Source organism: Martes martes (assembly GCF_963455335.1).
Source record: "Martes martes genome assembly, chromosome: 4".
Taxonomy (NCBI): domain Eukaryota; kingdom Metazoa; phylum Chordata; class Mammalia; order Carnivora; family Mustelidae; genus Martes; species Martes martes.
In genome coordinates this window covers 144,116,434-144,143,320 of record NC_137891.1, presented here as the reverse complement: position 1 = coordinate 144,143,320, position 26,887 = coordinate 144,116,434, and positions in this window count along the sequence as shown.

Here is a 26,887-nt window from a genome sequence, read left to right as displayed (position 1 = left end):
AAGCCTTCTTGAACCTCCATATTTAACACTACAGTCATCCCTCCCTGCCCCCAACACTTCAGATCCTCTTCCCAGGCTTTGTTTTTTCTCCTCAGTACTTATCACTATCTAACACACTTAGTATTTTGCCATTTTTATCTTCTTTATCTCCTGTCTCCACCACTAACATCTTAGCAACCCCAGGGCAGAGATTTTTGCCTGTTTTGATCACTGTTATATCCCTTGTGTTTAAGAAAGTGCTTGGAACATAATAAGTGTCTGAATATTTGTTGAATGAATGAATGAATGATTATGTGGTTAGTCAACAGGAAGATTCCTGGCCCAGAACTTCTGGTCAGTATGCCTTAATGAGTTCATCCTTCCACTGTTTTTGAGTGCCAACAACCAAGAACTAAGAGATAAGCTACAAAAAGAAAAATATTAAAAACCCAATTGTGTTGTGTAACATGCTAATATTAGGGAGAACACTGGATGGAAGGTATATGGCAACTGTCGGTCCTATCTCTGAAACTCTTCTATGAGTCCATAGTTATTTTAAAATAAAAGTCGAAAGAAAGATAAGCATCTCTGTGGCCACACCCAGAAATAGAACCAAAACATAGGGTCTAAACCAGGGTCTAAAGGTGTGGCCGACTAGGCTCATCACCTGGCCAGCCAAGATTTCAGGCAGCTGAATTTCTGGAACAAGGAGAACCAAGCATGGCAGAGAATCAGAGTGAATCCCATGAACGAAAACTGAGAGTCTGGGCAGGACTCTCCAATCCATAAAGGGAGGCTTAAAGTCTTACCATCTGTTGCCCAGAGCTGTGGTTTGCATAAAGCTCCAGGAGGGAGCAGAACAGCTGTGCAACTAGGATTTGGGCCAGGCTATCTGTTATTGATTCTCTTCTAGACAAGAGTGGAAAGGCAGTACTTGAAAAGATAATGGATGAGAATTTTTCAGTATGGAAGACACAGCAGACCATTGGACTGAGACTGAAAGCACCATGAGGGCCAAAAGATAAATGAAATAGAACAAATTGTATTTAAATAAAAAGTGCAGAACATCATGGCTACCAAGCAAATCTTCAAATGTACTACAGATAAAGGGCAGATTACCTACCATTGAACAACAGTGAGGTGGACAGCAGGTAACTCATAGTGGCAATCTTAGCCAGAGCTCCATAGGTGTCTACAAGGTGCTGATGGGGAAAAGATTGGACCTTGACTCCTACGTCTTATATTACTATCATTCAAAAACATATTTGCTTGCTAGGGATGCCATAATAAAATAGCACAGACTGGGTAGCTGAAACAACAGATATTTGTTTTGTGCTTGTTTTGTGTGTCCGAATTTCTTCTTCTTATAGGGACACCAGTCAGATTGGATGAGAGGCCACCCTACTGGCCTCATCTTAACTAATCACCCCTTTAAAGGTCATACCTTCAAATATAGTCACATTCTGATGTAGGCAGTGGCAGTTAGGGATTCAACACATGAATTTGGGGGTGGAGGGGGGACGCAATTCAGTCCATAACAAATAGTAAGAGAGATAAAGACATATTCAGAGTTACAAAAGATAGAGCATTTATTACCTATAGATACTTGCTTAAAGAACTCTCAAATGCTATTTAAAATAAGAAAAGGAAATATTTTAAAAGATAGAAATAAATCCAAAAGTAGCAATCAAGTTAATTATAAATGAATTAAACTCATCTATTAAAAGCTAGAGATTATCACATTGGATTTTTAAGACATCCTGCTACGTGCTTCATGAAAAAAACATATCCAAAACACAATGGCCTGAAGATTGAAGCTAAGTGGATGAAATAAGATATAACAGTTACATATAAATCCAATAAAACTGGTATAGCAATATTGGTATTAAGTCAAAAGCAGCTTAAGGAAAAAAGCATTAGTGGAATAAAAAATATTAGATAATTAAAAGAACCTCTGCCAAGAAGATATAGGAGTCATAAACTCATGTTTACCTAAAATTGACTGAAAACGTAGAGAACAAACATGGGCAAATCAGAGTACTTGTAATCAGGACTGCAAATTTAAAATCATCTGTCTCAGAGATAGTTTAGAGGTCTTGAGTATACATACATTTACACACATGTAAGTATCTGACACAGAGAATATACACACCTCTGGAAAGTTCTCTCTGCCTTGTTAATCTTGCATATGCATTTTGAACTTCAAGGCTGAATCCTATTTGGGTTTCTTAGGCCCAGATTAGTCATTTCAACTCTAGGTTCTCTTAATCCCTTCCATCTACTTTGTAGAGTACTTATTTGAGTCGTTACAGAGAAGTACTTATTTGTTTCCACTAGACACTGAGCCCCTTCTTCAGCACCTGTGTGCTAACCATCTCACTGCAACTCCCATGCCTGGCACAAAGTACATGGTTAGTAATAGCTTGTTGAATGAATGGATCCATAGTTCCTGCCTTTAAGAAGCTCACAAAGTAGAATAGTAAGCAACTAACATGCACAGGAAAAGTCTAGGTGCCACTCTTCTAAGTGGCTTACAGGTAGTATCCCATTTTTCATCACAGCATCCTTACAAAGTATAGTGTTAAGAGCATCTCCCATTACACATGAGAAAATTAAGACCAGTGAGCTTTTGTAACTCATCCAAAGACACATGGTTAATAAGTGGCAGAACAAAGATTATGCTCTAAGTCCTTTGATCTCAGGGCCTGAGTCCTTCACCATTATGAGCCCTTCATCATCATATGAGTAGTAACTCACATTTTGTATACGAAGACATAATCACTGATAGAAAGCAGGGTGTTTTTTTGCTAAGCAACCATTGAAGTAAATAGACAATAAATCCAATGCTGTTTTGCTAAAATGATGATGCACACAAATTCATATCTTGACAAACTGTAAGATAACTCCCACAATTTTCCCTTTCTCTCTTTTCTGGAAAGCACATCTCTCTCCCACTTCTCTGGGATATGGTAGGTGGGAGATGAGGGAAGAACTCAAATGGCCACTTTCCTCTGGGTTCAGCTCCTCTCTGAGTCTCCAGGTCATTCTAGAACCCTACTGGCCACCCTATAATTCTATAGTCTCAGCAGGAATTCCAGAGTGGTGCCCCATGATTCTCAAATCTGTCTGGCTTGCTGCTTCTCGGTGTCCTTAATAGGGACAGAAGAGATGAATGGGCTCACATAGTTTATTGGTGGCTGCATTTTCCTCTCTTTTATTACCCAGAAAGCTCAGTTGTAGGTCAATAGATGAATTGTGAGAAAAACATGGAACGGAAGATAGTAAAAAGCCCATCTTCTTCTCAATCCTTATTATGATGAAAATATTATGAAATACTGTATGTTTTTTGGTGCCTGGATCATATCGGTTATGCACTAACATATATACATATATAAATATGCAGATACACAATTGATATCTTAGCTTATTCCCACTGAAATAACAGGAAGAATATACTGCTTTATTTGAGCAGATATGTATCAACTTCTCCAAGTTCCGGGAGCCCTCATGCTCCATCCTGGTAACACTGAGAAATTATTATACAGCTTACATTGTTCATTGTGCTAACTTTATGGTACATTTGACTACAGTTTATGAGACAATTTACCACTGAATAATTTCCATCCATGTAGTAGCTGGAGACAGTTTAATTCATGTCTAACTTCAAAGCTAAAGTGGTTGAGGGCTGCAGTTGAGCAATCAAGCAGATGGTAGGGTGAGCATTGTAAAGCTTTTGACTACAATATTCAGAGTGTGAATTCCTGGCCAGTAATTTAATGTCAATGATCCCTTTTAAGAAATCATCTCAAAAAGCTCCTTTGAATTTCATGGAGGATCTCTTAAGGCCCAAAATTGGTAAGAGAGATGATAATGAAAATAACAATATTTTGTTTTTTGTAGAGAGAGTTAAAGTTTTAAAATGTATTACCAATTTAATCCTGACAGATTTTGTTAAGCCTTTATTCTCCCGCACACTATGAGAAAAATAAAGTTTCCAGAAAAGAGACGATTCCTCTGCGCAAAATCACATAGATCATAGGAAGTAGTAGAGATAAGACTTGAATCTAGGTTTTCTTACCCAATCCAACTCCCTCCCACTATTCCAAAGCCTGTCCACCTCAGACTTCACTTTGTGATTATTTTTTAACTGCCTTCAGAGGTGGGTCCCTTAGCCAAAGACCTAGAATCTTCTGCTATGTTTCACAAGAAACAGACCATCAGAAGAGCTGAGAGGGATCTTGGAGACCATTTAGTTCCATGTTCTTGCTTTAAGATGAGAAACCAAGGCCCAGAGAGATGGAGGTCACTTGTTGAGGTAAAATTGGCTTCAGAATCCATCTCTGGATTTTCAATCTTTCTGCTCGTCCCTGACACTTTACTAGAAATGTTTTACCTCCAAACTTGAAATTGTATTTATTTACTCACTACATTTGCTTGTCACTAGCCGTGGGACAATTCATGGTTTACTCACTGAGAACACAAAGGTTGACACCGCAGAAACTCCTACTCCTTCTGGGAAGATAGATGCACACACAGTTATAGTTAGGACGTCGGAGGTTTACACAGACGAAATAGATTTACAAAGAGTGAAAAATTAGCTAAGCCTGTGGAACAAGGGAGCATTTCACCAAGAAGTAAGAGTTGAATTTTCAAGTAAGGGGAGAGGCTTGCTATCCAGATCATGGAGAGAGGGGCTTTGTGTGAAGAGAGAAGTATTTGCATGAAAGAACTGGGGCAGAGAGAAACATGCACGTCCTTCAGGGTGAGTCTCTCACAGAGGACAGAGAGGAGAGTGAGATGAACAGAGAGTGGAAAATGAGGTGGTGGACGAAAGCTGTGTCATATCAAGGAATAGGGACTCTCTTCACTAGGAGCAGGGACTCTCTTCACAGAGTTCATTCACAGATGGACTTTGTCCTGTGAGTATGATCATCCCCAACGGTAGAGATGGGGCAACTATGAGGCTCACAGAATAACTGCTCATGTCAGCCAGCATGCTCATGCGTGCGTGTGTGTGCGTGTGTGAGAGAGAATGAGCAGGAGCCTAGACCAAGACTATGGTGTTCTGAATCCAAACCCTAAGTTCGTTAGACATCACTATACTGACTCTGAGAGCAATGCCTTGTGAAAGGGAGAAGCCAAGTCCTGATCATTGGTCATTTCAAAGACGTGTAACTTGGAAAGTGCAGAGGACCCATGTGCTTCTGTCTCTGAGGAAACACTAACCTGGCCTCTGCCTACCTCCCAGAGCTTTTCTTCTGTTAGTCTACAGAGGTTAGTTTTTCTTTCCCAACTTTTGAAAAACAAAACAACCACACTTTTCTCTGCCTATGACCCTTAGGAACTTGTGTTGACAGGAAGGGAAGTAAATTGCAGTGAGGAGAAGGGGCTGCTCTCTCCAGCTCTGCCCTCAAAAGAAGAGCTCAACCAGTGATAGGAAAACCCCCCAGATTCGTATCCTCTCTCTCTCTCTCTCTCTCTCTCTCTCCCTGTTTCTCGCTCTGTGTCTCTCATTATCTTGTCTCTGGACTCCTTCCTAAGAGCCAACACTTCAAGCCTGCCCTTTCTCTATGATTTTAGGGTGCAAACAAATTTTGTCTATCATTTCTGCTAAAAATACATTAATTCTCTATTCCATTTCCTCTGTGATATACTTTCTGCTCACTGTGATTATAGAAATTAGAGACAAAGAATCCCAGATCAGAAAAGCTTTAAATAATATAACACTGTATGTTGACTATACTGGAATTAAAACAAAAGCTTAATAAATAAAAAAAAATTTCCTGGGGCGGGGAGGCGGGGAAGAGCTTTTATAACAACTCAGTCCAGGGGCTCCTGGGTGGCTCAGTCAGTTAGGGGTCTGACTCTTAATTTCATCTCAGGTCATGATCTCAGGATCATGAGATCGATCTTTGTGTTGAACCCAACGTCGGGCTCTGCACTGGGCATGGAGCCTGCTTAAGATTTTCTCCCTCTCCCTCTGCACCCCTGTCTGTGCTCTCTCTGTAATAAAAATAAGTAAATCAGTAAATAAGTAAATAAATAAAATAAAATAGCCTCTCAGTCCAGCTGTAACATCTTTTATAGCTCTGTTATCTATACCTTCTAGGACAAACATTGTGGCCAATTCACATATAACTTTGTGCCTGACGCAGAGTAGACACTAATTTTTAGTTAATTTCCCAAATGCTTGATCTCCTCGTTAGCATCTCGGGTAAAAACTGGGGGAAAAAATTAGAACAGCCCTCCATGTACAGTTGAACAAATGTCGAAAAATGTAGGAAATATAATTACGCCAATAATAATTACCAAGTCAGTCAAGGTCTAGTGAGAAAAATAGAACCCAGACCAAGTAATTTAAGGGAGGAAACTACATATGAGAAACTCATTTCGTGTGTCTTGGGGGAGCTAAAGGTGCAAACAGGGCATGGAGAAGTAACCCAGAAATTAGCAGAAACCCACTATAACCCTGAAGGATGGCAGGACAAAGGAAAGAAGTAGTGTTAACAGACCTAAGACACAGAGCTGCCTAGAAGGAAGGGTTGACAAGGGAAGGGGGAACCACTGAGAACCCACGGGAACCCTGTCTAGGCTTCCTGAACAAGCAGCGAGGAGTAGAGAAATCCCTTGTCTTCTCTCTTCCTCCCACCCCTAACCTCTGTCTGTTGCCTTGCACTGGCCAATCCAAGCAGAGTGACCAAGAACCAAAATGTGTGAGAAATGGGAAATGTAGTTTGCAGGTTTACCTTGTTACAATACAAAAAAGATCATAGGAAGTGGTGAATGGGTTTGAGATCAAACAAACAAACAAATGACAGAAACATAACAATAATTTCACTTTAAAGAGAGAGCCACGATTGACATTCCAGCATACTTACTTTTTCTCGTCTTCTTATATTTTTATTTGCATAACTGATATCATACAGGTTTTGCAAGTCGATGTCCTTCTGTTTGCACTCCATATTATTTCTTATGTATTTTGCCCCATCATTCAAAATTTTATAAACTTGATTTTTATGGATCCATAATATTGCATTTTTATGGCTTTACTATGATTTATGCCATTTCTTTATTGTTTTGGTATTGAAAATTAAAAATGTATCCATCAAAGCAATGTTTAAAAGAAGAACAAAGTTGAAGGACTTCAGCAAATTTCAATACTCATTATAAAGTTATGATAATTAAGGCAGCGTAGTATTGGTGCTGAAAATTAAGTTAGAAAAACAGACCAACTGAAACAGAATAGAGAGTCCAGAAATAGATCTCCACACATACAGTCTTTTGATTTATAACCCTGAAATTCAGTAGGAAAAAAGATAAATTTTTCGATAAATGGTGCAGGGAAAATTGAATATCCATGTGGAAAAAATGAACCTTCTTCTACACCTCACAGCATGCACAAAAACTAATTCAAAGTGCATTAAAAACCTAATGTGAGGACTAAAACAATCAAGCTTCTAGCAAAATTTATTGAAGAATATCTTCCTGACTTTGATATATGAAAGGACACAACAAGAACTTAGCTTAGAAGAAAAAAAATAATAAAATGGATTGTATTAACATTAAGAATTTCTGTTCATTAAAAAGTTAAGAATTTCTGTTCATTAAAAAGTGACCAGGCAAGCTTCAGACTAGAAGGCATTTTGGGTAATATATACATCCGACAGATAATTCAGACCTATAATATGTAAAGAATTGCTTCTAAAAATCAGTAAGAAAAATACAAACAACCTGATTTTTTCAAAGGCAAAAATACTTAAATGAGTACTACACAAAAGAGGCTGTTCAAATGGCTAAACTCATGAAAAAAATGTTTGATTTCATTAGCTATAGGGGAAATTCAAGATAAGCCACAAGATAAGACTCACTATAGACTCACCAGAACAGCTAAAATTAATCAGACTAGCTATATCAAGTGCTATCAAGGATGTAGGGCAACTAGAACTTTCATACATTAGTGGTGACATTGTAAACTAGGTAAAGCACTTTGGAAAACTGTTTTTCAGCATAAATTAAGACAGTGAAGCAGGAATTTATTGCCATTTACTTAAGAGAAATGAAAGTACGTATCCACTAAAGACACATAAAAAAACATTTATAACAACTTATTCGTAACAGTCCCAAACTGGAAACGACACAATTGTCCACCAAGAGGAGAATGGATTGGTAAATTGTTAAGAATGTCTTTGGTAGAACAGGACACAGTAATAAGAACGAAAAAACTATTGAAGTACACATACAAAAAAATGGATGAACTTTACAAACATTAAGCATAATGAAAAGCAGTCACCAAATACACTTACTGTATGGTTCTATTTATATGACATTCTTGAAGAGGCAAAATGATGTTGATGGAAATTGGATTAGTGATTACCTCTGCATATGGGATATTGACAAGGAAGAGGCAAGCAGGAAATGGCTGGGGAATTGGAAATGTCTATAGTTTGATCTGGGTGGTGGTTACACGGGTCTACATACATATGAAAAAATTCGTTGAACTAAACATTTAAGATGTGTGCATCTTTACTGTGAATATATTGTGCCTTTGAAAAGTATCAAAATATTCCCTAGGATAAGTAATATGACAGTGCATATCTTTGTGCAGAGATCTTAACCCACGTAAACTGTCTACATAGATTGGAGAGGCCATGTGGTACTGTGTTAAGCATGCTACTTCTGAAGTCAGACTGCCTCCATTTAAATTCCAACTCTGCATATTTCTAGAGTTGACATGCCAGGTGTGAGTGTGGCATGTCAATTCTATTTTCTTACTTTTATGCTCATCAGTAATGGATATAATAGTATCTACTTCAGGGGGTTTCATGAGTTGTAACTGTCCTATTACACTTAAAATATTGCCTGTATATGGTAAATATTTGCTGCTGTATTAGGGTTGTCCAGAGAAACAAAACCATAGAAGCTAGATTGATTGATGGATGGATTGATTGATTTTAAGGAATTGGCTCATGCAGTTGTGGTGAGTGACAAGCCCTAAGACCTGCAGTCCCCGAGTTTGAGCCCCAGAAGGGCCAATGGGATAGTTTCTGCCCAAACACTAGGAGGCTCAAGACCCAGGAAAAGCAGATGTTTCAGTTCAAGTCCAAAGGCAGGGAAAAAATGATGCCCCAACTCAAAGGCAGTTAGGCAGGAGCTTTCTATAATTTAGGGGAGCGTCAGGCTTTTGTTCTATTCACCCCTTCAACTGATTGGATGTGGTCCACCAACATGAGGGAGGAAAATCCACTTTCCTCTGCCTGTTAATTTAAATGTTAACCTCATCCAAAAACATCCTCATAGAAAAACCCAGAGTAGTGTTTGATCAAATATCTGAGCACCTGATGGCCCGGTCAGGTTGACACATAAAATTAACTACCACAGTTGCATTAGCTATTATTATTAGTGAAATTCCTGGATTAAAGAATATTGACATTTTGAAAATTCTTACGTACAGGTCACAAAATTTCTTTCAAATGATTTGTGCCAGTCTACATTTGAATCACAGGTCTGAGAGAGGACCTAGCAGGTGATAACGAAGTAGGCTGTGTTCCCATATTACTGAATATTAATGGGAATGAACAAATCATTTGGTTTGGCAACAAGCACCAAGACTTGCAGCTTTAAGGGAAGCACAGAATGACCCTGACTTAATGACCCCATCATGACTTAAAACTCAACTGCTTTGTAAGCTCCCCATTTTAAAGAGTCTCTCTGGAAATTACTGTCACCACTCCTTCAGTGCTTGTCCTTTCTGAGCCCTTCTCCTTGTGCTTCCCCCATCACTCTCCAGCTTCAGCTACTGCTGGCTGTCCAATTCCTGCTCTTGCCCTGGCACTCTTAATATTTCTAAAACTGCTGCCAAGGGACACCTGGGTGGCTCAGTTGGTTAAGCGGCTGCCTTCGGCTCAGGTCATGATCCCAGCGTCCTGGGATCGAGTCCCACATCGGGCTCCTTGCTCAGCGGGGAGCCTGCTTCTCCCTCTGCCTCTGCCTGCCTCTCTGTCTGCCTGTGCTCACTCTCTCTGACAAATAAATAAATAAAATCTTAAAAAAAAAAAAAAAACTGCTGCCAAGGAACTTTCTTAGGTGGTGGGAGAGGGGATTCCAGACAGAGGAATGAGCACAAGCCAAGACACAGAGAACTTACGCCCACCCCTGGGCTCAGCCATTCCAATTCCAAGTATTTACCTACGAGAAATGAAGGCATATGAGCATAGTGGTGGTAAGAGGGTTGGTGGCCCGGAAATTCAGGCTGCATGAGATGGAACATCATCTCTCACCTGTCCTACCAATTCATGACTCGCCAAATTCTTGGGTCCTGCTCTGCTTTCTTTTGTTTCTGAACCTTTGCACATGCTCTTCCTTCTGCCGGTACCACCATCCTCAATGGTTATTAGTTGACTGGCTCCTACTGTCCGTAGGACTCATCTTGAGTGCTACCATGTCCATATGCCCTTAAATCAGGATGACTGAGAGAAAAACACATCCTGAGTGTGGCTCTTCAAACCTGCACATCCTAATCAAAGATTTTGCACGATTCCTCATTTTCTTTAGACTTCAAAATCTGGCCCCAAACAATCTGCCACACCATCTTCACCTCTCAACACTTACTCTTCATGCTCCAAGCTCCAAGTACACTGGATGTTCTTCAGACCCTTGAACTTGACACCCATTGTTACCTCTGGGCCTTTGCACATGTGTTCATTCCACCAGAAACATTCCTCTCTGCCACTCACTCCTGTAGATGAGTGAATAGGGCTTCTGTCCATCACCAAGTCTCTGAAATGTCACCTTCCCAGGGGATCATTCTATGGGCCCTAGACTAGATTAGTTCCTTCCCCACCCAGTATACTCCCAAGGCCTCCTGACCTCTCCTTAATGCAATACTCATTATGCTTTATGGGTTATTTTCCTTATTCATCTGTCTCTCACTAGACTAGAAGGCCCATATAAAGGTAAAAATGGTCTTCATTTTGTTGATCCTGCACTTCCAAAGCCAAGTACCCTGTCTCTAGCAGCTTTTACTCACACTATATACATGATAGGTAATTGGTAAATGTCTGCTAAGTCAGTAAGTGGTGCGGGTGTGAGCGCCCATGCATGTGAGCGTGCACTTGCACACCTAGGCTGCTTGAGAGATTTGTGAATGGCAGATGTGCTGGCTAGCCCACATTTATCCTCTCCCTCAGACCCAGTTTTCCGCCCTTCTCTGCCCTGTTCTATGTAAGTAGTCCTTTCATCACTTCTTTTAAAGCATCTGCATGAGTCCTGGTCCCTGCAGGGACCCTGGCAATGCACTTGACCAATACAGATCCTTTCCCTTCCCTCTCCCGGGTGCCAGCTCTAGTTTGTAGGGGGTTCCCTTGGTTGTCTAGCATTTATCACTGAACTTACAGATCTCTCTTCTCCACTGGATGGGTAGTGCCTTGAGGGCAGAGAGAACCTCTTATTCATCTCTGCATTCCCAGGGCCTAAGACAGCGCCTGATCTATACTAAGTACTTATTAATTAATTGTTGGTCGGTCCTGCTCATCTATAAAATGAAGGAATGGGCTGAAGTATCTCCAAAATTGCTTTAAAGTCTTCTGAAGCCAATGAGGTAAAGAAAATGTTTTCAGATTTCCCCTCCTGCAGAAGTTGCCCAGGACGATGCAAAGAGCCTTGCCTTTTCTGGGAGATGTAAAGCCGTCTCCAGAGGGGAAGATGCCTTAAGAAGCCCATACTGAGCAATTTATGTTGGAGAAAAGATTTACCACAAAATATCACAGTTCAGATCAGATTTAATAGACCAATAAATGGCTGCTTAACAAGGACATTTGGTTACTGTTACATTAAGTTTCCTAAGGGACTTTGTTCTGTTCTACTAAAAGGCTGTAAAGGGCTATAAAGCACAGGCCTTCCAAATTTGATTTTTTTTTTTTTAATCAGTCCATTTTGGAAACTGTTCTTCTTAAGTGACAGTATGAAAACAAGTCTCGAACGTTTTCTTTTCCAGGCACTTCCTTCATGAATTTTGGAGAAAGTTTGGCCTGACTTACAAGGAAACCCCTTAATTGTCCCTTAAAAGTAGAATGGCGTCATTGTGGATAAGACATGGGGTTCAAATAGCTCCCTGGGGGCTGGACTCTTGGAAACTCAGCAGGATTTTAATTGTAAGCAGACAATTTGTTTTGGATTGTATGCAGAGCATGAAAATATAACTGCTATAGGATCTAACAACATATAAGAGGATTAAAGTCTAGTATTTCTCTGTGGCTTTACTTCTTGATCCTAGACATCTTTGCAATGGTGATAAACTCACCATCTAAGGTTATCTGGTGTCCTTTTGAAAATCTGAAATGTATTAGTTATTAGGACCTAGCACCTTGGGGAGGAAGCTCAGCCTCATTCACTCCTGTATCACCAGAACCTGACATCATTGCCTACGTCACCGTGCTTGAAACACGGACAGCATTTCATTGATTCTTGGCCACAGGTCTTTTCATAGTTTAACAGCTCTGAAATCAGAATATGTCATAGAAGCGATTGCATGGCATAGATTAATCGGCTTTTCTTTTCTCAGTGGTACATAAAATCGTGATTTCTGCCATGATTGATGGTGTCTTAGATCCAGTCACATGTGAAATGCTGAGCACCTGTGCTGAGCCGGCTTCTGTGTCAAGTCCTCCAATGGATCACTCAGGATACCAAGTGATAATAACTCTTTAAGGTCGGTGTTAGCATTTCCACTTGACAGATAAGGCTCGGAGTAGTACAGTCAATTGCCTGGACTCACAATTTCTGCTTGAGAAAAATAGAGCTGGCCTCAAACCCAAATCTCATTCCAAAACCCATAATCTTCCCATTGTACTGTGCTGCCCAGTGGAGACTTCAGATAAACATATTTTAGAAATGAGAAATTAAACTCTCTGGTGCTTCATTGCGGTTTTAACTTTCTCCATCCTGGTTGTCCTTGATCCAAGCAATGAATACCACCCCAAAAAGCTCTCAAGAGTGATCTACACATAAGAGTTTGTTTGTATTCTTAGTAACAGAGTGGCAGACACCCATTCAAATTAAGCCACGTGGAAGTGACTGGAAGCATCCATGGAGAGGTCACAGCTCCAAGACTAGGCGAGGGTTGGGTATAGTTGGGGTTCAGGAACCACTGGCTGCAGAGACTCCAGTGCTGATGGGACACTATCTTGTCCCTGCTTCTCTCTGAGTACAGCTTCATTTTTCTTCTTCCAGAGAACCGGAGACCCAGTTCTCTACAAAGCAAAACCATGGCCTATCACAGCTCCAGAGTGCAGCGTCTTAGAATGTTGGTATATAAGACAGGTTGATGAAACCTTTTCTAACCCAGACCTTAAAATCCCAGAGAAAGGACTGATTGGTTCAGGTATCCATCCTGCTCTCTCCTGGGCTGGGGCCTCAGGTGGAGTCACACAGAATGAAGCTGGCAGGCCCTGGACCTGAGGGACCCAGGGGGCAAGTCCCAGAAAACAGCAGTGGTAGGCAAAACATCCCTAAATGTCTGTTCTACAAAGCTATTGGAGATGTGCAGAAATCATACTTATAGGAGACCAGAAAAGAAGGGCAAAATTATTTGCAACTGGAGAGATTGGTGGGAAGTGGAATCCAAGAATGATCTTGAAGGATGGCTATGAGAAGTCACGGGGGGTGGGGGGAGCTCTTTCCGAGTGGGGAAGCAGCATGACAAATATGTGGTCTCTCTGGGAGCAGCCCATATAATAACATGAATGCATAACTGTAAATTAAAATTAGCGACATGGGAGAAAATACATACGAAGATATGAAGGAGACTTGATCTTGAGGAATGAGGGACAGTTTCCTTGAAAATGTGATATTCGAGCTGTGAGCAGAAGGATGAGGAGGAGGACAAAGTGGAGACCAGCGATGCTGAAGGAGCAACTCCAGGCAGAAGCAAAACATATGCCCAAGATCCTGTAGTGGGAGGATGCTGGCAAGTTTGTGAAACTAGATGGACCAGCTGCTCCTGATCTTTTTCTGGGTCTCAGCTGAGACCTGCGAGAGCCCTTGATGTTACCCTGATCAGATCACTTAGATGCTTAAAACTCTTCAGGTACTCCCTAGCACCTGGAATAGCACTTTGCAGCCGCATCAGGGCACAAATGGCTTACGGGATGATTGAGATCCTGATCCCTCCTCTTCTGGACCAAGCATCCTCCTCTGTTTACTACGATTTGCCGTACAAAACCAAAATACAATAATTTCATGTGTGCTACAATGAGACAAAAGCTGGAAAGTACTGAAGAGAATAAAATGAAAATATCTAGCTTACAACTCAGGTCTCTTCCCTAATTTTCCTGCTGGACACATCCATCACCATCTCCCAATTCACCCCCCAGTTATAAGAGAAGCGTATGAGGTTCAACAGCGAGCTAGGACAATGGAATTCACTTGCAGCCTCCTTACTTGCTTTCAGACTAGAATTTTTAGGGCCCAACATGAGTACCCTCTTCTTTATGTACCCACTTTCTCTGCTTTATGCACATGAGCCCTAACACCATTCTTTAATAATGTCTCCCAGCACTCCTTCCACATTGCCTCATCCAACAAAATTGTCCCACACCGCTGTGTCCTTGTACTGTCCCCCTCTTCCTGGATTGCCCTAATCTGAATCCCTGGAAGCCCTAGTGCTGAGCTATATGAATAAGCATTGTGGAAAAGTAATTAAATGTGATTGCATTTGTAAACAAAGGAGATCAGGAAGCCCCAGGTTCAAGAGAGTTAAATGGTGCCTTGACCACAGGATTTCCCAGAGCTCTGGGCATGGTGAGTTGCCCTGTGAATTTCTAGGAAGGGTAGGTGTCTGGTGTCCTGGGTTTCCCAAAACTGCTTACACACAGAGCCATGCTTGGTGGTACATCTGTGGCATAAGGAAATGTTCCCAAGGTCATGTGGATGGGAATATAGGAAATGTGGGGTTTGTGTTTAGGATGGAGAGAAGTCAAGGATGTGGAGGAGGAGGTATGAGAGGGAAGCCGAGGAGAAACATAAGAGGAGGACAGACATCCACAAGAAGGAAGTGTCCCCTCCTAAATCCGCAGGTTGACCAGATTGTCCCCATCTACTAGTAATTATTTTTCCCCTTGGCAAAGTCCCCAGAGTTGGGCTGTGTGTTCAGGGTAAAAAGAAGCAAACAAATCCACCTCCTGCCGCTAATCCTGGACCGGGTTAATAACGGTCCCTAGAGGGTGAGGACTACCTCCCTCTCCCGTCAAGGTTCCAGCTGCAGGAAGAAGGATCGTCACCACTTGCCGTCAGGTTGTGATGATGCCTTTGGCAGCAGCCTTTCCTTCCTTATCTCAAACAATAGCTCTTCTTGCACTGTTCACAGTGAGCAATGAGATTCGAAAGGCAGGTGGCTGTTGGCATCATTACTTGATGATTCTACCAGGAGTGTTTTGACCACTAAGTCCAAGTTAGTGCTTTAACCACCAGAAGCAACAATATACTGAGACGAATAAGAATTTATTGATCAGTTACCGTAGGTTAAGCTGCTTTCCTATATCAGGAATGTTGCAAGACAATGGGCATAATGAGTATTCCAAGAATGGTAGCAATATTGTTAAGATTCTGTCTTTTTTTTTTTTTCCTTATAACTGCATGACCTGCTTCATCAACTTGGGCTACAAATAAGGTCACATTTTCATGTTCAGTGGTTCTAGCTTCTGACACTGCTGCATGAGGTCAGCATCACGGTCTGGTCCTGGCTGGTTACCTTCACCCTCACTTCCTGACTCAGTGACATTCTAGCTGTTTTAGACACTTCTGAAGCTGCAGGGCTTTAAGGAAGGTCCATACTCTCTTCCAGTGTTATTCTCAGCCAAGGTTGCTGCACATTTGTGCTCCTAACTCTGCTCAAAGTGTTCCCACCAGCGGAATCACAGGCCACACACTTGACGGAAATGACCCTTGCTCTTTGCCGCCTAAATACTGATATTGAACCTGGATAATCAGTTCAGAGATTTCCTCATGGGGAATCCCTTTTCAGTAACCCTTGGTGTCCTTTTTGCCAGTAGACTTCAGTTGGGGCCATCTCTGATCATTGGGAAGAGGTAACAAAGTCGAACTTCTTAAAGGGAGTCCAGATCCCCAAGCTTTGGGGGTCTCTTTGCTAATTTTCCTACCTCCACCTAAGTGAGCTCTTTGAGTAGCAAGGGAGGGCAGCCTCCCAAAGGCAAAAATAAAGTGCTTTGCTCTAGAATTCCCTCTGGCAGTGGGTGTCCATTTACCTTCTGTCTGCATAACTAAAAAGGGCCATCAAGTGAAGAGGAACTTCAGATCAAAGAAGATAACTCCTCCAGTTTCCAGGCTTTGCCCAATTTTTAAATGGCAGCTTCTTAAAAAAATATTTTCAGACCCCCCTACTCAGGGGGTCTACTATTTAGAGGACTGTCCTTTCTCTGTCTGGTTAGCTGGCTCTTCCTCTTTCTCCCATGCTCTGAATGTGAGTTCAAAACCCTTGACTTCTCTCCTTCTCTTGGCATCTTACCTCCAGTGTCCAGGATGTTGGTGACTCCGGTCCCTTACCAGAGCTCTGTTGGAGACCTATCTAGCATCTGGCACTTAATTGGAGCCCAATATATTTTCTATTGAATACACTCCCATCCCTAAATGCCAAAGGGTGACTTCATTTGTATACTCTCTTTCATCAGAAATTAAACCTGCCTGAAACTGAGCAAAACTTCCCGTAGAGGTAGAAGTTTCTCTTAATCAGTGGGGCCACCAACTTCTCCATGACACTTTGAGTCTGGGGGAGGGAGCTATCTTGGTCAATCCTTCCCCTCAACTGGTTGTTCTCCTCTGACCCATTTCCCTATCTGTAAAATGGGGATAATAACAGTACCATTTCAGAGGTCTCTTGTGAGGGTTAAATGAGTACAAATAGAAGAAGTGTCAGCACGGTGCGTAGTGTATAGAAGGCAATAAATGCTAACTATTATTATTTTTCTATTCAGAAACCAAAATGCGTACATAAGGTATGACTGGGAACTCATCATCGTCACTCTAAAGGTGCCCACACAGACTGTGGCTGGCCTGTCAAGAATGATGACAGCATTCATGTGCTAAGGGGGTAATTAAAAAAGGTTTCTTATTTGCACAATGAGGCTTTCTGGGGAGAGCAGGGTGGCTTCCAAGCCCATCCAAAAATGGCATGAGAGAGCAGGGACAGGAGAGTTGGCTGGGGTTTTTATGGTGGTCAGGTGGGGCTGGGGGGAGAGTTTCCACACTTGGTTTAAACTTCCCACGGGTGCCAAAGGAGGGAGTACTGGGCTTTTTTATCAGCTTCCCCACTTGTGGGGAAGAAGGAGCAGAGGCAGGGTGAGGCTTAGAAGCTGTCAGCAGCCAAATACTTTTTAAAAATAATAATGAAAAAGGAGTCAGACTCTTTATTACAGAGCTAATAGGGCAAGCCTTAGCTAATCAGCTACTAAATCTTTTCAATTTTTAATTTGAATTACCTCTAATATGTGCCTCTTCCCTCCCCCTCCCATGATACTGAATGAACCAAGGCTCCAATCACTTCTTAACCTCTAGTGGCACAAACCCTACTTTTTGACTCCCTTACCCCAAGCTCCAACCTCCTCTTGTCCTCTCTGTCTGTCCCCAACTATCTTTTTGATACTGTAATAACTCAGATGTGTGTATTCCTCCCCACTGTAGGGTTCAAAGTGGTTCTCTCATGTGACTTTTTCAAACATAGTCCAAAAATTCTTTGATACTCTTCCCCAAAAGAGGTGGGGTGTGTGTTCTTTCTCCATGGCTCTATTTGAACCAGTCAGGTGTCACAGAAGTGCTACTGTGCACTTCCCAGGCTAGGTCAGTAACAACCATGCACCTCTACCTGATTTTCTTGGGATGCTTGTCCTGAGATAAGCCAGCCACTGTGTAAGAAGGCTGACTCCCTGAGACTAACATGCTCTAGAGGCTATTTATAGGGGCTCCTGTTGATAGGCCGGCTGAGCTGCTAGGAAGCAGCCAGCATTAACTGTACCCATGAGAATGAGCCATCTTGGACATCCAGCCCAGTGGAGGCTGTGGATGTCCACAGCTGCAACAGATAGCTGACTGTGACCATACGAGAGACCCTGGATAAAAACTTCCCAGCAAACCCTTCCCAAAGTCCCAACCCACACGGTGAGTAAATGAAATGGATGCTATTTTACATCACTAATTTTAGAATGATTTGTTATGCGGTAGTAATGACTGGAAACTCTCATTTTGGCATTAAACATTAGGCTTGTCTAAGTATAATTTCTTAAAAATATAAGCAATTATAAAGTGAACACATATATAAGATTAATCTAAATCCTTAATGAAAAAACCAACAGATTAGTAAAAATCATTTAAAAAAAAAAAAAAACACCACGTCAGGTGGAAAGTATTTATGTGTGCCAAAGAAAAGAATGTCCAAATAAGACAAAACTGGTTAATGTCCAGCAGGGCACTAAAACCGTAAACTTTGGGGTTATTTTTCTTCCAAACAAATATCATTTTCATCTGGCTCAAAAAAAGAGTCTATATGTTGGTATGTTTCTTCACAGAATCTGGGCCTTCAACAGTAGTATGTGATGTACTAAACAATAGAAAATTAAATAATCCTAGGGTAAGCCTGTTGGACAATGTCCCAGTATGATATTGGGAAAACACACAGCTAATGCTAGGTCTAAGTTGTCAATAACTTTTCTTAATTCGACCTACACTAGAGCTCACACTTTTGAGGTGGAAATAACAAAGCACCAGTGGAGGAGTACTGAGCCTTCCGTATCTGTGACAGACTGTGGAAAGAGACAGAAAGGGAGGGTTCTGTCCTGGCAGCTTCAAACCACATCGTGTTGTCACCTGCCTCTTTCTGTATTGTGGCTGTCATTTAGCAAAATCTGTGGTTTGCAGACAGTATGCGGTTAGAGAGCTGACTGGGTATTTTTCCTCTGGAAAGAAAGGGACTCTTAGTAGTGAAGATTGTGTTGGGGAATGTCCTGAATATCAGGTTTTCAGATTCTCCTCAAGTCTCTATCACTGTGTGATAAATTTCATTTAAGTAGGGGATGTGCATATAGAAAAACAGAACATGCTCTGGACTCGAGTCCGTTTTTCCAAGCCACCTCTTACCAGCTGAATCACTATCTCCCTGAAACCTGGCTTCCTGATCTGCAAGATGGGGCTAATACTTATTTTCCTTACTCAGAGAGAGAGCTTTGGAAATGGTACAGCTCTGTTCCCAAGTAAAGGGTTATTATTGTTATTATTACCTATTTGAGGACACACATGGTGGAAAGGAGGAAACCCATTCCAGTAGATCGCTGGGTCAAAGCAGCCCCACCCAACTGGCTGGTCCCAAAGTTTTCAGTGTAGTTGACTATTACCCATGGAATTGCTCGGGTTAGCAGGTTGTTTTGACATCCCCTGGCAGGGGCAGCTCAGGAAATCCCCTCTTCACCCCAGCAGTGACTCATAAAATAGACTCAGAAAATCCAAAAGTGATCTGGGGGAGAGTCTCTTGAGCCTTGAACACATGGGATGGAGAGGAAAAACTGGGCCTCCAAGGAAGGGAGGAAGTGATACTGCAGGCTTTGAATTCACAGAGAATTGGGTTGAAGTTAAACTCTGGCCCTGCTGCTGAATGGCCAGGTGATGGCCAGGAAGTTTCTTACTCTCTCTGAGTCTCCGTGTTCTCACCTATATAGTAAAGCTAATAATACCCAGTTCACAGAGTTGGAGGGAGATTTGAAATTGAAGATGGGTAAAAATTAGAGAGTTCTTTATTGAGTAGGTAACCAGGGAAAAACCCAGACCCCCCCACCAACCCTGGCCCCTCAACAGCAGAATAGATAAATCCATGGTGGTGTATGAGCACAATATACTGCACAGGGAAAGGAATTAATGAAAATTATATGCATCTGAGTGGCTGAGTCTTCATAATATAATAAATGCAAATGTGTGCATGTGCAAACTGTCCATTTTTTTCATACTGTCCATCAAATGAAGGGAACTCACTCTGCAAGTTGGAGAGCTTGGAAAGTGGTTAATTGGGATGAGGCTAGAGGAGGAAGGGAAGAGGAACACACAGGTAAGCACCAACGCCCTAGTTCTCAGGTCCCGTGGAAGTTGCAACAATAGATTATTTTACTGTTAATGATGATGAGGAGGATTACTCATTATTAAAACGATAAGGCTATATTATAAACTAAGAATTACAATGAATTCAATGTTGTGCAATAATAACACAGAACAGACACTCAGTAACTATACCTTCCCATCTCGGATTGCCTCTCCAAAGTTCTTCTATTTCTGGAAATGTTAAAAAAAAAAGAAAGAAAAAGAAAGAAAGAAAAAGTAAACGAAGAAAAGAGCAAAGCATTTTCTTTGATGTAATTTGTTTTCTTCGCGTTGTATACACAGACCTTTGTCCCACATGTCTTTAATTAAAGCTGAAAATTATTGGTATAGTTCTGTTTAATAGTTTCCATCTTTGGACCCTGTGTTACTGAAATAGTCATTTGCTTCTCCTCTCTGTCCTGAGTCCTTTTAAACTTCCATTTCCCACTCACATTTCTAATATAATAAGGGGGAAATGCAGAAAGATAGTAAGTAATTGAGAAGAGAATGGTGTCATACAAATAAGAGATCATCAAGACCTTGGACCTGCACAGAAGGTTTTCACAGTATCACACCAGACTCAGACTCAGGTGTCTTGAACCTCTCCATTGCAGTCAAACCGAAAGTCATGGTATCTACCCAACACATTGTAATTGCTCAACCTCTGTGCTGGACCCTTCTGGAATACCTTTTACCCCTCCCCCCGCCCTTTTTTTCCTCTCAGAAAATTCCTACACTTCTTTCAGAACCACACTTAATGTGGTTTAAATGTGACTTCCTCTGTGAAGATTTTCTGAACACCCCCAGGAGGGCTTGTGCTACCTCTTCTAAGCTTTCATATTCCTTGAAAAATACCACTATTTTAGCTCTTCATACACAGTTACTGTTAACTATGAAGTCACAAATGCCCCCTCCAACACTCCTGAGGAGGAGCTATACCTACTGCACCTCAGAAGTGTCTGGAACATCACAGAGAGGCCAATAAAAGCTTGCATGCATGAGTGGGGGAGAGATTGTTACATTAAATGTTTCATACCTCCCTTGTCACTGGCTGTTCTGACTGTGATGGGGTGCTGCCTGGGAGTGTTAATGACATCCAGTGTCCAGGCTGGGAGGTTTCTCAGAGAAGGGGGTTTTGTGTGGAGCCTTGGAGGATCAGAAATATGGGAAAGAGGATATCTTCTTTGTGATACCATCAGTCCCTAGTTGTTCTCTTTCTGATCTGCACCCAGAGGAGCCAGCCCCCTCCTAGTAACAGAGCTCCTGTGAGTTCCAATAAGGCAGAAGATGATTCTCTTGTGAGAGAGTCTCACAGGAAACACACAAGCACTTGTAGACACAAATTTGGGTGGCCTGGGAACAATTTCCAGAGGTGGAAAGTTATAGGAGGTTTTTATGTTGCTCCCATTTGGTGACACGTATTTCCTCTTCTGAAAGTGTGCATCCATGGAAGGGAAGCTGACAAGTCTGCTTAATAGGTGAGGTCAGTCAGAAATCGAACACCCATGGAACCCCTGCTAGTTGGTTATGTCCTAACACTCAGGGTTAAGGGTGTGCATGAGCAAGTACTATGGGCTATCAAGAAAGAACAGTGGGTTGTAGGGACCAACGAACAGGATTGGAAGTTAGGCCTGGGCTCAAACCCATGTGTCATATACCAACTTAAATATCCCTGGACAAGTTAAAACTTCCTAGATGATTTACTTTATCATTGTAGAAATGGGCAGAAAATTACATTTACTTCATAGGACTATTGTAAGATTAAGTGAGATGTAAAAACCATGAGCATCTCAGAGGTACTCAGTAGATGGTGGCAATGATTATTATTCAAATGCGCAGAGTTTGTTTTCTATAAGAAAGAAAAAGATGAGCAGCAGACAATGTTCCCTATCTCCAAGGAGGGTTAAATGAGGAAGCATTTAGTAAAAATAGCTAGAATAGTGTTTAGCATGTGGCTCTATATTTGTTGAATACCTGAATCAAGAAAAGAGGATACCTTAAAAGTGAGGTTGTCCATCTAGAATTTTTAATATTTTTTTCTAGAAGTGTAATCAGAGATTCTTTTTTAATAATCTTAAACAACATCTCCTTAGCAATTCGGGGTCTCTTCTGATTCCATACAAATTTTAGGATTATTTGCTCCAGTTCTTTGAAAAATACCAGTGGAATTTTGATTGGAATGGCATTAAAAGTATAGATTGCTCTAAGCAGTATAGACATTTTAACAATGTTTATTCTTCTGATCCAAGAGCATGGAATGGTCTTCCATCTTTTTGTGTCTTCTTCAATTTCTTTCATGAGTGTTCTGTAGTTCCTCGAGTACAGATCCTTTACCTCTTTGGTTAGGTTGATCCCCAGGTATCTTATTGTTCTTGGTGCTATAGTAAATGGAATCGATTCTCTAATTTCCCTTTCTGTGTTTTCATTGTTAGTGTATAAGAAAGCAACGATTTCTGTACATTGACTTTGTATCCTGCCATGTTACTGAATTGCTATATGAGTTCTAGTAGTTTGGGGGTGGAGTCTTTTGGATTTTCCATATAAAGTATCATGTCATCTGGGAAGAGAGAGAGTTTGACTTCTTCATTGCCAATTTGGATACCTTTTATTTCTCTTTGTTGTCTGACTGCTGTTGCTAGGACTTCTAATACTATGTTGAACAAGAGTGGTGTACAACTTTGAATCACTTGACCTGGGAGAGAAAAAAATATATATATACACACATATATACATATATATATGTATATATATATATGTATAATCTAAAATTCTAATAAAGTTGTAGTGACCTTTTGGATTGTATTTTTAAAAATGGAGTGTTTGGATCTCCAGGCTTAAAATCCCTGATCTAAATAAATATAAAATATGGGTTAGAGGAGATGGGAACTGTTCTGGCAGATTATTTTTTCCTTGGTTTTAAATAAGTAAGGCTATCATTCATTTTAAAAACTCTCGCTAAGCGAGGCAGGCAGAGTGTTAAGTGTAAATTAATAAACTCTTTTGGTGGAAGAAACAGGAAACAATGGCAAATATTTAATCTCTCTTCTTCAAAGTTGGAGTGGTTTAGTCTCTGCCCTTTTTGAACACACTATAGATTTTAATCCCCTTTTGGCCTTTTCTTTTGATTACAGCTAATGGAATTGTCCCCCCTCTTATGTCCTCATTTTCCATTCCTCAACCTGTCTGGACTTTTGCCTCCAAAGGTTAACATCACTATGAAGTAATGTAATTCATCATTACCATTTAGACAGATTTATTCAGAGTTCTCTCCCCACAGATGTCTGTAAGCGCTGTGAATCTGACACCCAGCATTGCCCAGTAGGGTTGGATATTATAGAGACAGTATCTAAGCCCCAAACTGAAAAAACAAAACAAAACAAAACAAAAAACAAAGAACCCTCAAAACCCCCACAACTACAGATTTAATCAGAATTAAACGATGATGTGTTTCAAACAACTGTCCCAGTTAGGGTAGAAAATTCTCCTGAAAGCAGGAGAGTTGCAGGTTGGTCTGGCTAAACATGGAGATGAACTCTGGTGAACTTAGTTTCCATTCTTGGCCTAACATTGATGGGAGCATTGAAGTTAGCCTTACCCAAGTGCTCTGGGTTGGATAAAATGTACAAGGTCATGGATTCACAAACATTAAGGTTTAGAGAGATGTCTCAAGAACAGCAGTATTTCTCACTGACCTTCCACGTGAGCAATTTTTCCACAGAAGCGGAGGTAGCTTCCACCATCAATCAGTTGGAAATACCTTAGGAGAAGAAACCTCTTTGCTATTTCTGGTATTCTAGGAAATGCATTTGGGGAATACCCTGGTCACATCTCCACACTTGAGTCCCTCTTTTGAAGGGGACCTGGGAACCTGTTCCGTCCTGGAGATGCAGAGCTTTCCTATATCTGAGAGTCAATACCTGTCTATTCCATTGGAACTGATGCTCCTCCTTGGGGAAATAACACATCTAATCCCTCTTCCACTTGACAGACGTTCAGCAAACTGCTTAATTAATTGCTTCATTTACTATTTATTTAGCATTAACTAGGGCCTAGGCACTATGCCAGACACTTGGGGTAAGCAGGAGAGAGCCCACTTCTCACAGAGCTTCTTTCTCAGAAGGGAAGAGAGTTGATGGGAACTGTGATTCTTCTGGTCTACGGGCTAACCACTCACAATCTCATAAACCCTTGTGCGCAGTTCCTTCACCATCCTGCTTACCCTCTTCCACATTTCTTCTAATTGGCCTAGAACCCTCTCAAAGGGTAGGGCCTTAATTGAAAAACCAGGAGGCAGGCAGAAGACAATAAGACTTGTCACACTTCTGTCGTAGATTAATGACTTTTCCCTAGGCATCTCTGAGGTCCTCATCATTATCTGGTTTCCATTTGAGTCTCTCAGCTCCTCTATGGGGTAGAGGCTGAGGGCAATGCCTAGCCAATCTGAATGATCTGGAATGGGTGTCAGAATCATTCCGATCTGGAGCACTCCCAGTGTAGAGTTACTTATAAATTGAAACTGTGAACTTCTGGATCAAAGAGTGTTCTTTAAGTCTCAGCTCCGCCACTTACTAGCTTAAGCAAGCAGGACCAATCTTATGGGCATATGACCTGTGCAGTTATGGGGGTGAGGGTAGGGGGAGAACCATGCCCAGAAGGACTCTGGACTTTATTTAATGTTCCGCTGCTGCTATTTTGAAATTCTTTTTTTTTTTTTTTAAGATTTTATTTATTTATTTGAGAGAGAGCAAGCGAGGGCATGCCAGAGAGAACACGAGCTCAGTAGAGGGGCAGAGGGAGAGGGAGAAGTAGGGTCCCTGCTGACCAGGGAGCCCAACAAGGGGCTTGATCTGAGTACCCCAGAATTATGACCTGAGAGCCAAAGGAAGACACTTAGCCAACTGAGCCACCCAGGTGCTCTGCCATTTTGAAATTTATAATAATTTCTCAGATGGGGCCCTGCATTTTTACTTTACCCTAGGCATTGCAAATTATGTAGCTGGTCCTATAAACAAGTTAATTTAACCTCTCTGAGCTTTCATGTCCTCATCTAGCACTCATCTAGAGTTGAGATTAAGACCTGGTTCTGTCTGACTCCAAAGCTTGTCTCTGTGCTGCTGTGTGCTGCTGTGTGCTGCTGGCCTCCCTTGAGGAGATGTGAGAGCCTGTTCTAAGCCTGAGAACCTCCTGTGGTGCTGCCCCAAGTCACAGGGGCTCCATGCATTGCTGTTTATTGACAGATTCTAGAAAGCTTATCTAAGCTGGGAAAAGTTCAGTTTGTGATTTTCCACTAATTTCAGAAAGGAAGTGATGCAAACTATGTGCCCTTGCACAAGGTATCTCAGTCTCTTCAACATTAAAGGCTATGATAATGGTATCTCCTATAAGGCTATTGTGTGATAGGTGAGGGGATGTTTGCAAAGCCTTGAGGACAGCTCCTAGTACAGAAAGCCCTCAGACATGATACTTTATAAAAGAGTATAGAGAAGCAGGAAGTGAGGGCTGGGGCAGGCATTAGGTTTCACTATCATAATTTATCACAGTTAAGACTACCAACTAGACTATTAATTTGCATATCTCTTAGAAAGTAAAAGCATCATCACCAATTAAGCTGTAAGATGCTTTCTAATCACTTCAAGTTTAGTTTATTTTATTAATATGGAAAAATCTTTTAGACATGAGTAGACATGATTTAGATATATTTTGAATGAAAATCTTTAGACTTATTTAGACATACATTTTTAAAATCACATATCACCCCTTGGGTATATGTAAAAAGGAAAATACAAGCAAAATACGTTGGTGAAAATATTACCGAGACTTCTTCACACTCGGAATGGTTCACCTCTTCCACAGTACTCTTTTGGCTGAGCTGTTAATGTGTTTCACACACAGTATTGTCAGCTGAGTCCTTGAGAGGGTCTCGGAATGCAGCACTTCCTCAACGAATGCTGTTGTCTTGGGAAGATTCTGTCAGCCCGCTGGTACCAGTGTGCAAATTCTGATGCAAAATGGTGCCATTTTCTTATTCCACTAGAAGGCATGAGTAGAAGTTTTCCAGAAAACAACTGCAATTCACATTTTTCCCTCCAAAGGTCCACAGGTGGTTTGTTGACTAAAACATCAACGGCTGCAGTTGCCAGTCATTTTACCCCAAAATAATAACCAAGGGCCTCCAGGCAGGAAATGTGACTATGGCATCGCTGAAACCTGGCCATCTGATGTCATTGGTTATAAGGCACGCCTTGATTTCTGGGATGTTAAAAGTTAAATAAGAGTTAAATAAGTGTTGCACCTTGGAATACATGAAATGCGGCCATAGGAAAAGTCTGGGAATTAGAGGTTCTCAGACCTTTGTTTCATTCCTCCTTTGCCACAACTAGCTTGCTGCAGCAGAAAACCTTCTAGAGAGACCTTAGGAATAATCTTGTTGAATCCTCTTATTTCACAGGTAAGGAAACTGAAGTGCAGAGAAGGGTTGTGACTTAGACCATCCAAGGACACTTGGAGTAGGAGATGCTGACTGCACTTCCTCTGCCTTGCATGCTCAGCCGCCCTGGTTCCTGTGGGGGAAGGGTAGTTTCAGAACTATAAACATCATTGACGATTGGGTGCTGCCCTGTCATAGAGGCTCCTCAGTGCTCTCTAATGGCTCACTGGCTATTCTGGGCATTTCCAACCGCGTTAGTCCTTCTTGGCCAGTAACTCCCAAATCCAATGTCCTCTCTACTTGAATGCTTTTTCCAAGAGCCACTTTTCATCCCTCGATCCCACCGCTAACTCC